The sequence below is a fragment of the Petaurus breviceps genome, unplaced genomic scaffold (assembly GCF_028583685.1).
Source record: "Petaurus breviceps papuanus isolate PSGF00001 unplaced genomic scaffold, PetGlider_PUasm1.0 190, whole genome shotgun sequence".
Lineage (NCBI taxonomy): Eukaryota > Metazoa > Chordata > Mammalia > Diprotodontia > Petauridae > Petaurus > Petaurus breviceps.
In genome coordinates, this window is record NW_027185810.1 from 5361102 (window position 1) to 5372730 (window position 11629).

General features: G+C 41.5%; 1 long non-coding RNA gene across 1 annotated transcript in view; it reads right to left on the reverse strand.

The window, feature by feature from the left end:
• Positions 1–293: 293 nt before the first annotated feature.
• Positions 294–11629, reverse strand: part of LOC138164525 (uncharacterized) — a 30189-nt gene continuing 18853 nt past the window's right edge. The window contains exons 2-3 of the long non-coding RNA XR_011169103.1: positions 8362–8535; positions 294–3609 (exon numbers count right to left, since the gene is read on the reverse strand). This is a non-coding gene — a long non-coding RNA (uncharacterized lncRNA). The remainder of the gene's footprint in view (positions 3610–8361; positions 8536–11629) is intronic.

Sequence of the window (11629 nt, forward strand, 5' to 3'; positions counted from 1 at the left end):
TGGTAAGGAGGCTGCAGGAAGATTTGATTCTGGAACACCTTACCTTACACCTCCCCAGTAGAATTGCCAGAGGTCCCAGATATTCTTATTTATTTAGCAAGGGAATAGGCTTCACTCTGGGTAAAGAATGGCAGTAAGGTGTAATGTAATGCCAAAAGAAGGCAACTTCCCAGGTTCAAAATACCAGCATAGGTGCTCTCTATTTTATTCAGTGACAAACCAAGAACAGAGAAGATCAAAACATGACATCATTCAAAATACAGCATTTATTAAGTGTGATTAAATAATCTCCAAGGACTACCCCACCCCAGGACCTTCCAATCATTCAATCAATTACAAAGTCCCTGTTCTAAATACTACTCCACCCCTAGGCTATACCTTCATTTGGTTCACCACAAAGCCCCTCTTCTCAAATGGAGATTAGTTTCCAAACATAAGGTCAAAAGTTCCCCACCCCTGGATCACAATTGAATCTACCCCAGAGTTACATCAAGTTTAAACACAGCACTTAATACCCAAATGGAGGTCTTTTCTTCATCTTGACTCGAGGCAAGTTCTCAGCAATCTTAGTTCCTGGGGAGACAAGGCTTAGCAAAGCCACAAGATACATTGCCAGTCCCTTCATGAATTTATCCTCTGTCTGTAGAACAGTCCTAGAACCCCTGAACACATTAGCAAAGCCCTCTCCCAGGATTTCTGTAAACATACAACAAGAAAATCCTTCTTCAGGGCTTCTGAACCAACAGAAAGGCTCCCAGACCCCTGCAACAACAGCACTGTCCTTCACCAGTGGACAGTATTCATTCTGTCTGCAGGACAGTCTCCAGACCCCTGCAACAACAGTACTGTCCCTCACCAGTGGACAGTATTCACTCTCTGTCTGCAGGACAGTCTCAGGGCTTCTTAGCGAACAGCCAGGTTCCAGGACTTCTTCAACAAAAGGACTGTCTTTCACCAGTGGACAAATCTGGCAAAACAACATCAAAACAGACAGACAAAGTACCAGCAAAACAGCCATGTCTCCTCAGTCCTTGGCAGCTCAGGGGGCAGGTCTCAAAAGTCCAGGGCAATTCAAAGCGGCCACCAGCAATTCTCTTAGTCTCTCTCTCTCCACGAGGTGCTGCTTCCAAAAAGATCTTCCACCTCTCTCTAGTGTCTCTCCAAATCTACATCACCAGCTCCTCCCAGTTCAGGACTCTCTTTTCACATCAACAAGCCCATCCCACAGGTGGGATTAACAAACTCTGGGTTTTAACACAATCAATTTGAAAACCAAGCCAATACAGGGGAATCTTTAATTGCCATTACTATCACATAAGGCAATGGCAGTGAACCTCTAAGAGTATCCCAAAGCACATTTCCTGGGTCTATTCCAGCCTGGGAAGTAAAAGGAGACAGCTGTGACTAGCAATTTGGACACCTAGGTCAAGCATCAAGAAACACACATAGAACTTGTCCTGCATGATGTAAAAATAATACAGGAAGTAAATAAGACAAAATTAGTTGAGTGAAAAGAATTACTCTATTGGATTCTATACTTATTCTAGTTTTCTACTTATGTTAATCTTCGTACCCCCCAAAATTCAATGCCCAGTTGCCCCACCTTAGTTCTACAAGAGGGTTCACTCCTGGAATAACTGTTTACAGGTATACCTCATTTTATTGTTTTGCTTTATTAAGCTTCACAGATAATGTCTTTTTTAAATTATTATTACTTTTTTACAAATTGAAGGTTTGCAGCAACTATGCATGGGGCAAGTCTTTCAGCACCATTTTCCCAACAGCATGTGCTCACATGGTGTCTCTGGGTCATGTTTTGTTAATTATCACAATATTTCAAATGTTTTCGTTATTACCATATCTATGACAGTGATCTTTGGTATTACTATTGTAATTGTGGGTGCTATGAATCGTGTCCATATAAGACAGTGAACTTAATTGATAAATTCTGTGATAAACTGATAGATTTATTTATATTGATATGTTGACTTATATTAACAAATTGATAAAAGCTCCATAGTCTGGCTGTTTTCCCATCTATCTCCCTCTCCTTAGGTTTTCCCTATTCCCAGAGAAACAAGAATATTACATAAACCTAGTTGATAGAGCAGCTGCAGGGTTTGAGAGGATTGAATGCAGTTTGGAAAGAAGTTCTACTGTGGATAAAATACTATTAAACAGCATCATGTACTCCAGAGAAATCTTTTGTGAAAGGAAGAGTCGCTTGATGTGAGAAACCTCATTATTGTCTTGTTCTCAAAAACTTGCGTAGCCACCCCAACCGGCAGCACTGCAACCACCCTGAGCATCAGCAGCATCAACACTGAGACCAGACCCTCCACTAGCAAAAAGATTGTGACTTGCTGAAAGCTTTGATGATGGTTGATATTTTTTAGCAATGTTTTAAATTGAGGTATGTTCAGAATTTTGTAGACATAATACTATTACACACTTAATAGGTTACAGTATGATATGAACATAACTTTAATATGTACTGGGACCCACTTCATTGTGATACTCACTTTACTGCAGTGGTCTGGAATCAAACCCACAGTATCACTGAGGTATGACTTTATTTGTTAAGGTGTGATGGGTCAACTCCTACATGGTAGGGATCATGTCAACTATTTTGTTTCTCCTCCAGACTAGTTGAGTATATAGTAGGCACATGCATGTGACACATAGTATGTGATTAATAAATGCTTGTTGAGTCTTACATACTTAAGTCATTTTTGAATGAGTGAATGAACCAATGAGCAAATGAGTACTTGTTGAACAAATTGCTATACTGTCTTTTTCTGAGTGGGTACCAACAAGCCCTCAAAGTCATCAATACCCACACTTCCCATTCAGTTCTAGTCCATGGCCTTGTGTTGACACAGCCTCAGTCATACTCATAGCTTCAGCTGACGGGGTGGAGGTGCTAAGGAGGAGCTGCCTTGGCACACTGAGTGCTTCAGAAGTCTAACTGAGCTTGGGCCAAAAGATTTCATTTTTCAAGTGATTTTGCCAAAACGTTGAGAAATGAAGCAAGCAGAAACAGCTCCAAACATGGTTTACTTCCTCTCCTGCTCAGGGAGTGACTCTGGCCCACTTTGAAACTGGTAAAAGATCTCTAGGGGGAAAAAACAGTGATCATTCTTCTCCAGTTTAACTACAGGTAGAACAGTCAGTTAAAGCCCCTTGAGGATTAAATAACTTGTCCCAGAACTTTTATTTGGGTTCATCTGAAACAGTGCTCTATAGTAATTTGATAAAGAAGGGGAAAACAGCATTAAAAATATTTGATGTTGGCTAAGTGAAGGGTACAAGGTCAGAAATTTTCTGCTCATGATGCTACCTTTGTGACCTTGTGTAAGTCATTTAACTGTCCTATAAAAGGGTTGAATCAAACTAGATGGCTCCTGAGGTCCCTTCCAGTTTTAAATCTGTCATCTTATGATTGAGGAAGTCATCTTCAATCCCTGCTCCTTAGTCAGCATTCACTGTTACCATCTTCAGCACTGGGGGATGGTGTCCCTGCCCCTGGGGATGATGTTTCCCTTGGCATTATTCTGGTTCCTGCAGAGAACTGGGACTAAACATTGCAGCCAGGAAGTCCCCAAATAGCTGGAAATAAAACCACACCATTAACAAGGTGAGATCAAGAGTGAAACAGTTAGCTATGGAGTTGTGTGTCAGAAACAGGAGGCAGTGTCTGAAGGAGGAAGAGGGTCAAAAGCAGGAGTAACAGCAGGGCCCGGGGGGGGGGGGTCAGTTCATTGCCTTTAGTGGCTCTATAGGTGGATGCTGGTTTCTATGCCCGGCTTGTGGGGCTGGTCAGAGCTTCCTGTTTCTTCTCAAGTCCCTCCAGCTAGAGAGCACTTGTGGCTACCCTCATCATTCTCCATGGCAACAGCCAAGTCCATACAGAAAGCTGGACAGAATTCATGGAGGTGCTAATGATTGCTTACTATTATTTACTGTATATATAAGGTATTCCTTCTCATTCTCTCCCCTTTTGTCAGCCTGGATTGAAGGGAGAATTTTAGTAAATCACTCCCCTGGGGAGGAGTTATGAGCTATGCCATATCAGTCTGAGGCCCGGGAAAGGTGGCAATCAATTACTAAATGCACGGGCATTAGTTCTGTTTGACTAAAATTGCTGTTGTTTGTCATTCATTCTTTTTTTGCTGGGGTTTTTTTTGTAGGTGGAAGAAGTCAAGGCAATTGGGGTTAAGTAACTTATCCAAGGTCACATGGCTAGTAAGTGTCAAAGTGTCTGAGGCTGGATTTGAACTCAGGTCCTCCTGACTCCAGGGCCGGTACTCTATTCACTGTGCCACCTAGCTTCCCCTGTCATTCATTCTTTTTTTTTTCCTTTTTGGAGGGCAATTGAGGTTAAGTGACTTGCCCACCATCACATAGCTAGTTTTGGTGTTAAATGTCTGAGGCCGAACTTGAACTCAGGTCCTCCTGACTCCAGGGCTGGTGTTCTATTCACTGAGCCACTTAACCATCCCTGTCATTCATTCTTGAAGAGAAGGATGGTATCAGGAAGATGATGCCATGACTTTCAAGTGAATTGGATTATATAATATATATGTACACATTTATATATACATACATACATACACATACATGTGTGCATGTATGCATGTCTTGGCACTGGACTTCAATGACTCCGGAAGAGACAGTGAGGCTGACAACTTTGTGCAATTCTGTCTCACATCTAATTCATACCCAAGGCAAGATATTACCCTGTGATGTCACTGGTCTTCTTTGAAACAAAAGACAAACAGCAAGAAGCTTGCATTTTATTCAGCAGGCCACAGAGAGCCATTGGAAGGTTTGGAAATGAGGTGTGGTAGGTCAGCTCCTACATGGTAGGGATCATGTCAACTATCTATTTTGTATCTCCTCCAGAGTAGTTGAGTATACAGAGGCACATGCAGGTGGCACATAGTATGTGATTAATAAATGCTTGTTGAGTCTTAGGTACTTAAGTCATTTTTGAATGAGTGAATGAACCAATGAGCTATGAATGAACCAATGACTACAACTATTCAAGATGAAAATTAGTCAGATAATGAGTAGAGTGAACCCAGGGAGTCCTGATTGGAAGCGTTTGCATCAGATAGGAAGGCCATTATAAGGGTCAGAGGAGTATTGATAAAATTTAAATTTGAAAAAGATCTTAAAGGTCATTGACCCCAACCCCTCCATTTAATATGTGGGTAATGAGACCCAGAGAGGCGAAATGATTTGCCTAAGACTCCACAAATAAGAAGTGTCAGAGCCAGGATTTCATGCCCAAATATAAATACTATGTATTTTCCATTACATAATACTATCTTTACCACCTTCTCAAAGAGCTAGGTAGCATTGCTTAAAAAGAGAGATTTTTTTTTAAACAATCAGGGTTAAGTAACTTGCTCAAGGTTACACGGCCAGGTGTTTCTGGGTGGGTGCTAAGTGTCTGAGCCCGGATTCGATCCCCAGGTTATCCTGACACTGGGGCCAGTGCTCTTACTCGCTGTGCTACCTGGCCGCCCCAAAAAGAAAGATTTTTAAAATGAACTAAATTTAACTCTGTTTTGTGAATGTTATCATGCCTCCTTGAAAAACTGAGGGCATTAGGGTTTGGAAAAACCAGAGCTGGAAATGATTTCCCTGGCCTAATGACATTAGATGGGAAACTTGAATAATAGACAAAAGTTCTGGATAGATCACTAGGATGGTATCAGTAAGGAGGGGATGAATATGATTGGAGAATAGACAAGAATTGGTAACTGATTGGATAGAGGTGAGGTGGGAAAACTCTTTTAGAAAAAAGCTATTAAAGAAATAAAAGAAAAAAAGAGAAAAGGGAAAAAAAAGAACAGTTTGTTGTTTGCAAGCAAGAAGAACAGGAAAGAAGAGGAGAGCTGTCGTCTGGCAATCATGTTATGGTAGAGGGAGTGATGAGTTTGGAGACAGAAAATCAGGGTTTGAATCCTGCTTCCTTTATGACCTTGGGTAAGTGAGTCATTTGCTCACCCTGGGTCTCAGTTTCTTCTTCTTTCAAATGAGAGTATTAGACTGGATAATTTCCTAGACCTCTTATAACTCTAAAGCTATGACCATACCAACCTAAGAATCTAGACCCCAGGGAAAGGTAGTAACAGTGAGACTCTGGAAGCAGGTCAATCCTTGGGCATTTTACTGGGGCAAAGTGGGGGTCATTGGATGCAGTTAAGCCCACAGAACCAAAGTCATTTAATAATAGCCTCAGGTAGCCTATAAAAATGTAGGCACACAGCACTGAGCCCTAAAAGCTAAGAAGGGAACTAAAAACACAGAAAGGAAACATCAATGCATTAAGATAAAGTGGGGGAAATTAGCACATGAAAGACAGGAGTAATAATGATTATTTCAATATTTCAAGATTATAATGACAATTAACAATACATTTAGATTGTCTAATAGTTTGATCCGTCACTGGCAGGTTAATAGAAAGTTACCTAATGAGTGTGTCTCCTCAGCATTATCACCTGCTAGGCTGGGTTCTTATTCTACCCCCCAAAACTTAAATGATCTCCACTATTCAGGCCACAAGTTCTCTAATACCAGGACACTAAGCAGCTTAAAAATATACACAAATAAATACCACAGGGGTTCAAAAGAGGAGATCACTGTGAGCAAGGTGGGGGTAGGTGGGTTGAGGTATCAAAGAAGGATTCAGTTTAACATATTCATGAAATGCTCAGTTGATACAGAGAACTCTGTGCTGGGGATGCTGAATATATAAAGTTTAGATACCTCCTAGTTCCTGGCTTTGTGGAGCTCACAGTCTTGTAGAGGAATCTGACAAAAACACAGAAGGACAGAAAATACTACATGGTAACACTACATAGAAGAGGTTGGGTTTTGATAGATGGAGAAGAAAAAAAGGCAATCAGGAAGAAAAGGTGGAAAAAAGGGAAGGCAGGGAGAGAGGGAGGGAGAAAGGGAGGAAGGAAAGAAAGGAAGGAATGATGAAGAAAGGGAAAGGAAAGGAGCGAGGAAGGAAGGAAGGAAGGAAGGAAGGAAGGAAGGAAGGAAGGAAGGAGAGAAGAAAATAAAGGAAACAAGCACTTATTAATTGCCCACAACATGCGAGGTATTGTACTAAACACTTGACAAATGTTATCCCATTTGATTCTCATAACAATTCTGGGAGGTGTTATTATCCCCATAAGTATGAACCTCTTCCAGATATCCCTATTTCTGCATTAAGAGTGCCATCATTCTCCAAATTAGTATAAAAACTTTGAGCCATCATTGGATCTTCCCTTTCCCATAGTCAATTAGATCTAAAGTCTTGTAGACTCTTACCAGTTCCTTCCTTCTCAACCACTTGACCACCAACATAGGTCGGGCTCACTACCACGGGATCATGGATTTAGAACTAAAAGAGACCCCAGAGGTCATGTGTCCAACCATGTTGTACATTTCAGTTTTACAATTAAAGAAACAGAAATAAAGTGATTTGTCCAAGGTAACAAAGTTAAGAATGTCAGAGTTGGGGTTTGAGGCCACGTCTTCTGGTCCCACACCATACTGCCTCATCCCCTCATTCTGAGCTTCCTAATTGCTTGTCTGACCTCTAGTCCTTTCCATCTCCGATCCTTCCTCCTCACAGTTGCAACAATTGCTGTGTTTGTCCTTCGCTCTTGAAGAGGACCACAGCATCAGGAAGATGATGACATGACTTGCAATTGCCTTTGATTTGAGTGAGTGAGGGCTGTGTAAGGTCACAAACCTCACTTTCTCCTCCAGTCATCTGAGTCCAGTGGTCAGATATTCATCAGGATGACTGGAGATGGCCCAGGATGCAATGGGAGACCCTGGCCCTCTTAGGTTAAGGCCATTTCAGGTACTCACTGAGAGTGAGGTAATGCCCATTCAGTGAATAGGCCTCTTTAAAAAGTGAGTAAAGGGATGGCCCCTTTAATTGGAAAAAAAGAAAAAAATCCTCCAGGTTGCTGTTCCAAAGAGACAGTTACCATTGACATTCACTCTGAGCCAGCAGGGCTCAAAATACAGCTACCAAGTGGAGCTTGGGCAGGGACCTATTGTGGCCCAATTTATGAGTTTCAGAGTGAACTGGGTTTAAGGTTTTATGAGGGAAGGAAGGAAGGAAGGAAGGAAGGAAGGAAGGAAGGAAGGAAGGAAGGAAGGAGGGAGGGAAAGAAATCTAGTCAGTAAAACCCAAGGTAAGTGGAAAGCTTCTGGCCATCAAAATTTACCTTTCTTTGGAGAGGAGAAGGAGAAGGAGAGGGAGAGGGAAAGGGAGAGGAAGAGGATGAGCCGAGTTACCCAACTAGCTGGGAACTCATTCAAGTAGCTGTGTCTACTCACAGGTTGTGCTTGTCCTTCATTTTCAAAGAGGACCATGGCATCAGAAAAATGATGACATGACTTGCAGTTGACTGATTTGAGTGAGGGAGGGCCGTGCAAGGTCACCAGTCTCTCTCCTCCTTCTTCCTCCTCACAGTTGCAACAGTAAGACATGGATCTGAACATATCATTCGCCTATTGAAAGAAAATTGTGATAGTTCCCTGTTGCCTCTAGGATAAAAGAGTCGGTCACTACTCCCTCCTTAGTTAGCATTCGCTGTTGCTATGATCAGCCTTGTGATATGGTATGATGGTCCCAATCTGCCTCCAATCTACCTCTCCAGTCTTTTATCACATTAGCCTAATTCTTTCATTCTTTGTTTTGACCAAACTGATCTCTGGGCTTTTCTTAAATTTGGCTTTCCATCTCCTTCTCACATGTGTTTGCACACAGAAAAACCCATTCCTGGAATGCCCTTCCTCTTCATCTTTCTTCTTACAATCTGTACCTTTCTTCACCATTCCCTTGAGAAATCTCCTCAAATGCCCCTTCCCTGAGCCACGCCCCTTAGATGAAGACGTTCTCAGCCCCTTTCAGTGTCCCTAGGAAGCTGTTTGATCTTGGTTGGCCTCTTTATCCTTCACTCCTGAATTTGTATTATAGTTACCCATATTTCTGCCATCCTCTCCTCCCACCCATCAAGTAGGATTTAAAGGGAACACGCACTGATTGTTTCCTTTTTGTCTTTTTTATCTAACTCCTAGTAGAGTGCCTACTACCAATCAACTCAACTCAACTGATCAATAAAGAAAAATTCATTAACTGCCTACTATATACTAGCAGCCTGTGGCAGGATCCAAAGACAAAAATGAAATGGTAGGTAAACAAATGTTTTATTGAATTGAATTATAACATTGAATTACATGAATTCTAATATCATAATATATGATATACCATGTATATGAATTAAATTATAATGTTGATAACATTTGTTCACCTGTTACTGTTGTTGTTCATTTGTTTTAGTCTTGTCTGACTCTTTATGGCCCCATTTGAGGTTTTCTTCGCAAAGATATTGGCATGTTTGCCATTTCCTTCTCCAGCTCATTTTACAGATGAGGAAATTGAAGCAGAGTTAAGTGACTTACTCGGGGTCACATAGATAGTGAGTGTCTAAAGCCAGATTTGAACTCAGGGGAAAGATGAGTCTTCCTGACTCTGGGCCTGGTGCTCTATCCACTGCATCACCTGGCTGTCACCACAACCACCACCACCACTGCCGCCGCCACCGCAACCACCACCACCGCCACTGCCACCACTGCCACCACTGCCACCACTGCCGCCACTGCCACCACATGTATTGATAAGCGTAGCCTATGTTCTACCCACTCAACTCTGCAGGTTCAGATATATGGATGATTTTTTTCTTAATCAGACATTTGATTTAATCAGTGTAGGCAGGGATTTCTTTCCCCCATGCAAAGACAGTGAACCTGTCTTGCTAGGGAGAGAGAACCTGTCTCCCTAGGGAACTCATCTTGGGCCTACTAGCAATTCTGAGAGTCCCCAGATACACAGAATCAGATGATTATAGATCTTCAGAGGTGGTATTTGAACCCAATTCTCTAACTCCAGTTACTAAGTCAGAAAGATTTAGGATCCTACCTCACTTACTAGCTATATGACCCTAAGCGAGTCTCAACCTCTATCTCAGTTTCTCCAGCTCTAAAATGGGAATGATAATAGAAGCACCTATCTCCCAGGATTGTTGTAAGGACCAAATGAGATAACATATATGTGCTTTGCAAACCTTAAAGCATTGCAGAAATACCAGCTATCATTTCCACCATACCACTAAAAAGATGATCATCTATAGTGTTGGGGGATAAGAATTTATTGTTAAGGCATTCCAGAAAATGAAAATACAGAGCCAGCCTGACCAAAGGCTGCTAGAGCTCCAATCCACAATGGTCTCTTCCTTCTCTGAACAAGTCCACGTAACTAATTTACAAACTCCCCTGTTTTGTTTTCCAAGTTTTCTCACGTTTACTAATTCCCCAAACTAGGTGATAATCTCGCTGAGGGCACGGACATCATTTCATACTTCAATCAGAACCTCAACAGTTCCAAGCACAGTAGTGAGTGAATTCATTTACTTGCTCATTCATCAACAACACTAAAATAGTGCATCAGTCTCTAAATAAATACCCGTTGATTGCCTTTAAGCCTTGAGGTTAGTTAACACTAAAAGAATTGTTAATGATTTTAATTCAATACCAAGTTGTATGTAGGACAGAAGAGGGCAAGGAAATACCAAACTTTTATAACATTGGGCACATGGTCTGGGGTAAATTCGAATTCCTAAGAGTATTCTCTACCAAGGTCCAAATTCAACTTTCTTGTTTCAGCTGTACTTGAGAAAATAAAAGTAACCCTGCACCGTACTCTGTTATTCCCCTTGGCTGCAGGATCCTGACCAGAAGTATGATCTGGATGTGCTGGAATGAGCTCTAAATTGTACAGGGAAACTAAGCAACATTTACCTTGGCAGGACTTTTCATTGTAAGAAGTCCTACAAAATTACTTGCAACTATTCCTTTTTGGAAGAGGGCATATCATTACAGTATTTTGAAAGGATTTCAGCATCTGTCAAGCAAACAACTGATGGCATTAACTAATGGTAAATTATATAGAGGGATAGCCAAACATGGTGGCACATGCCTGTAGTCACTGATGCCGAGGAGACAGGCTGCTGGATTGCTTAAGCTTTTGAGTTCTGAGATGCAGTAGGGCTAAAGCTGATCAGGTGTCCATACTAAATCAAGTGCCAATATTGTGAATCCATGGGGAATAGAGGGCCTAGGTGATATCAGAAGACCCAATACAGAGATTACCAATCTAGGTAGGAAGGCAGGAAGGAAGGAATGAAGGAAGGAAGGAAAAGAGAGAGAAAGAGGGAGGGAGGAAGAAAGAAAGAGGGAGGGAGGTAGAAAGAAGAGCAAAAAGAAAGGAAGGAAGGATGAAAGAAAAGAAGGAAAAAAGAGAGAGAAAGAAAAGGAAGGAGGGAGGAAGGAAGGAATGAAGGAAGGCACATAAGCAGGAAAGAAGAAACGAAGGAAGAAAGGTAGGAAAAGAGAGAAAGAGGAAGAAAGAAAGAGAGGGAGGAAGGTAGAAAGAAGAGAAAAAAGAGAGGAAGGATGGAAGGAAGAAAGAAAGAAAGAAAGAAAGAAAGAAAGAAAGAAAGAAAGAAAGAAAGAAAGAAAGAAAGAAAGAAAGAAAGAAAGAAAG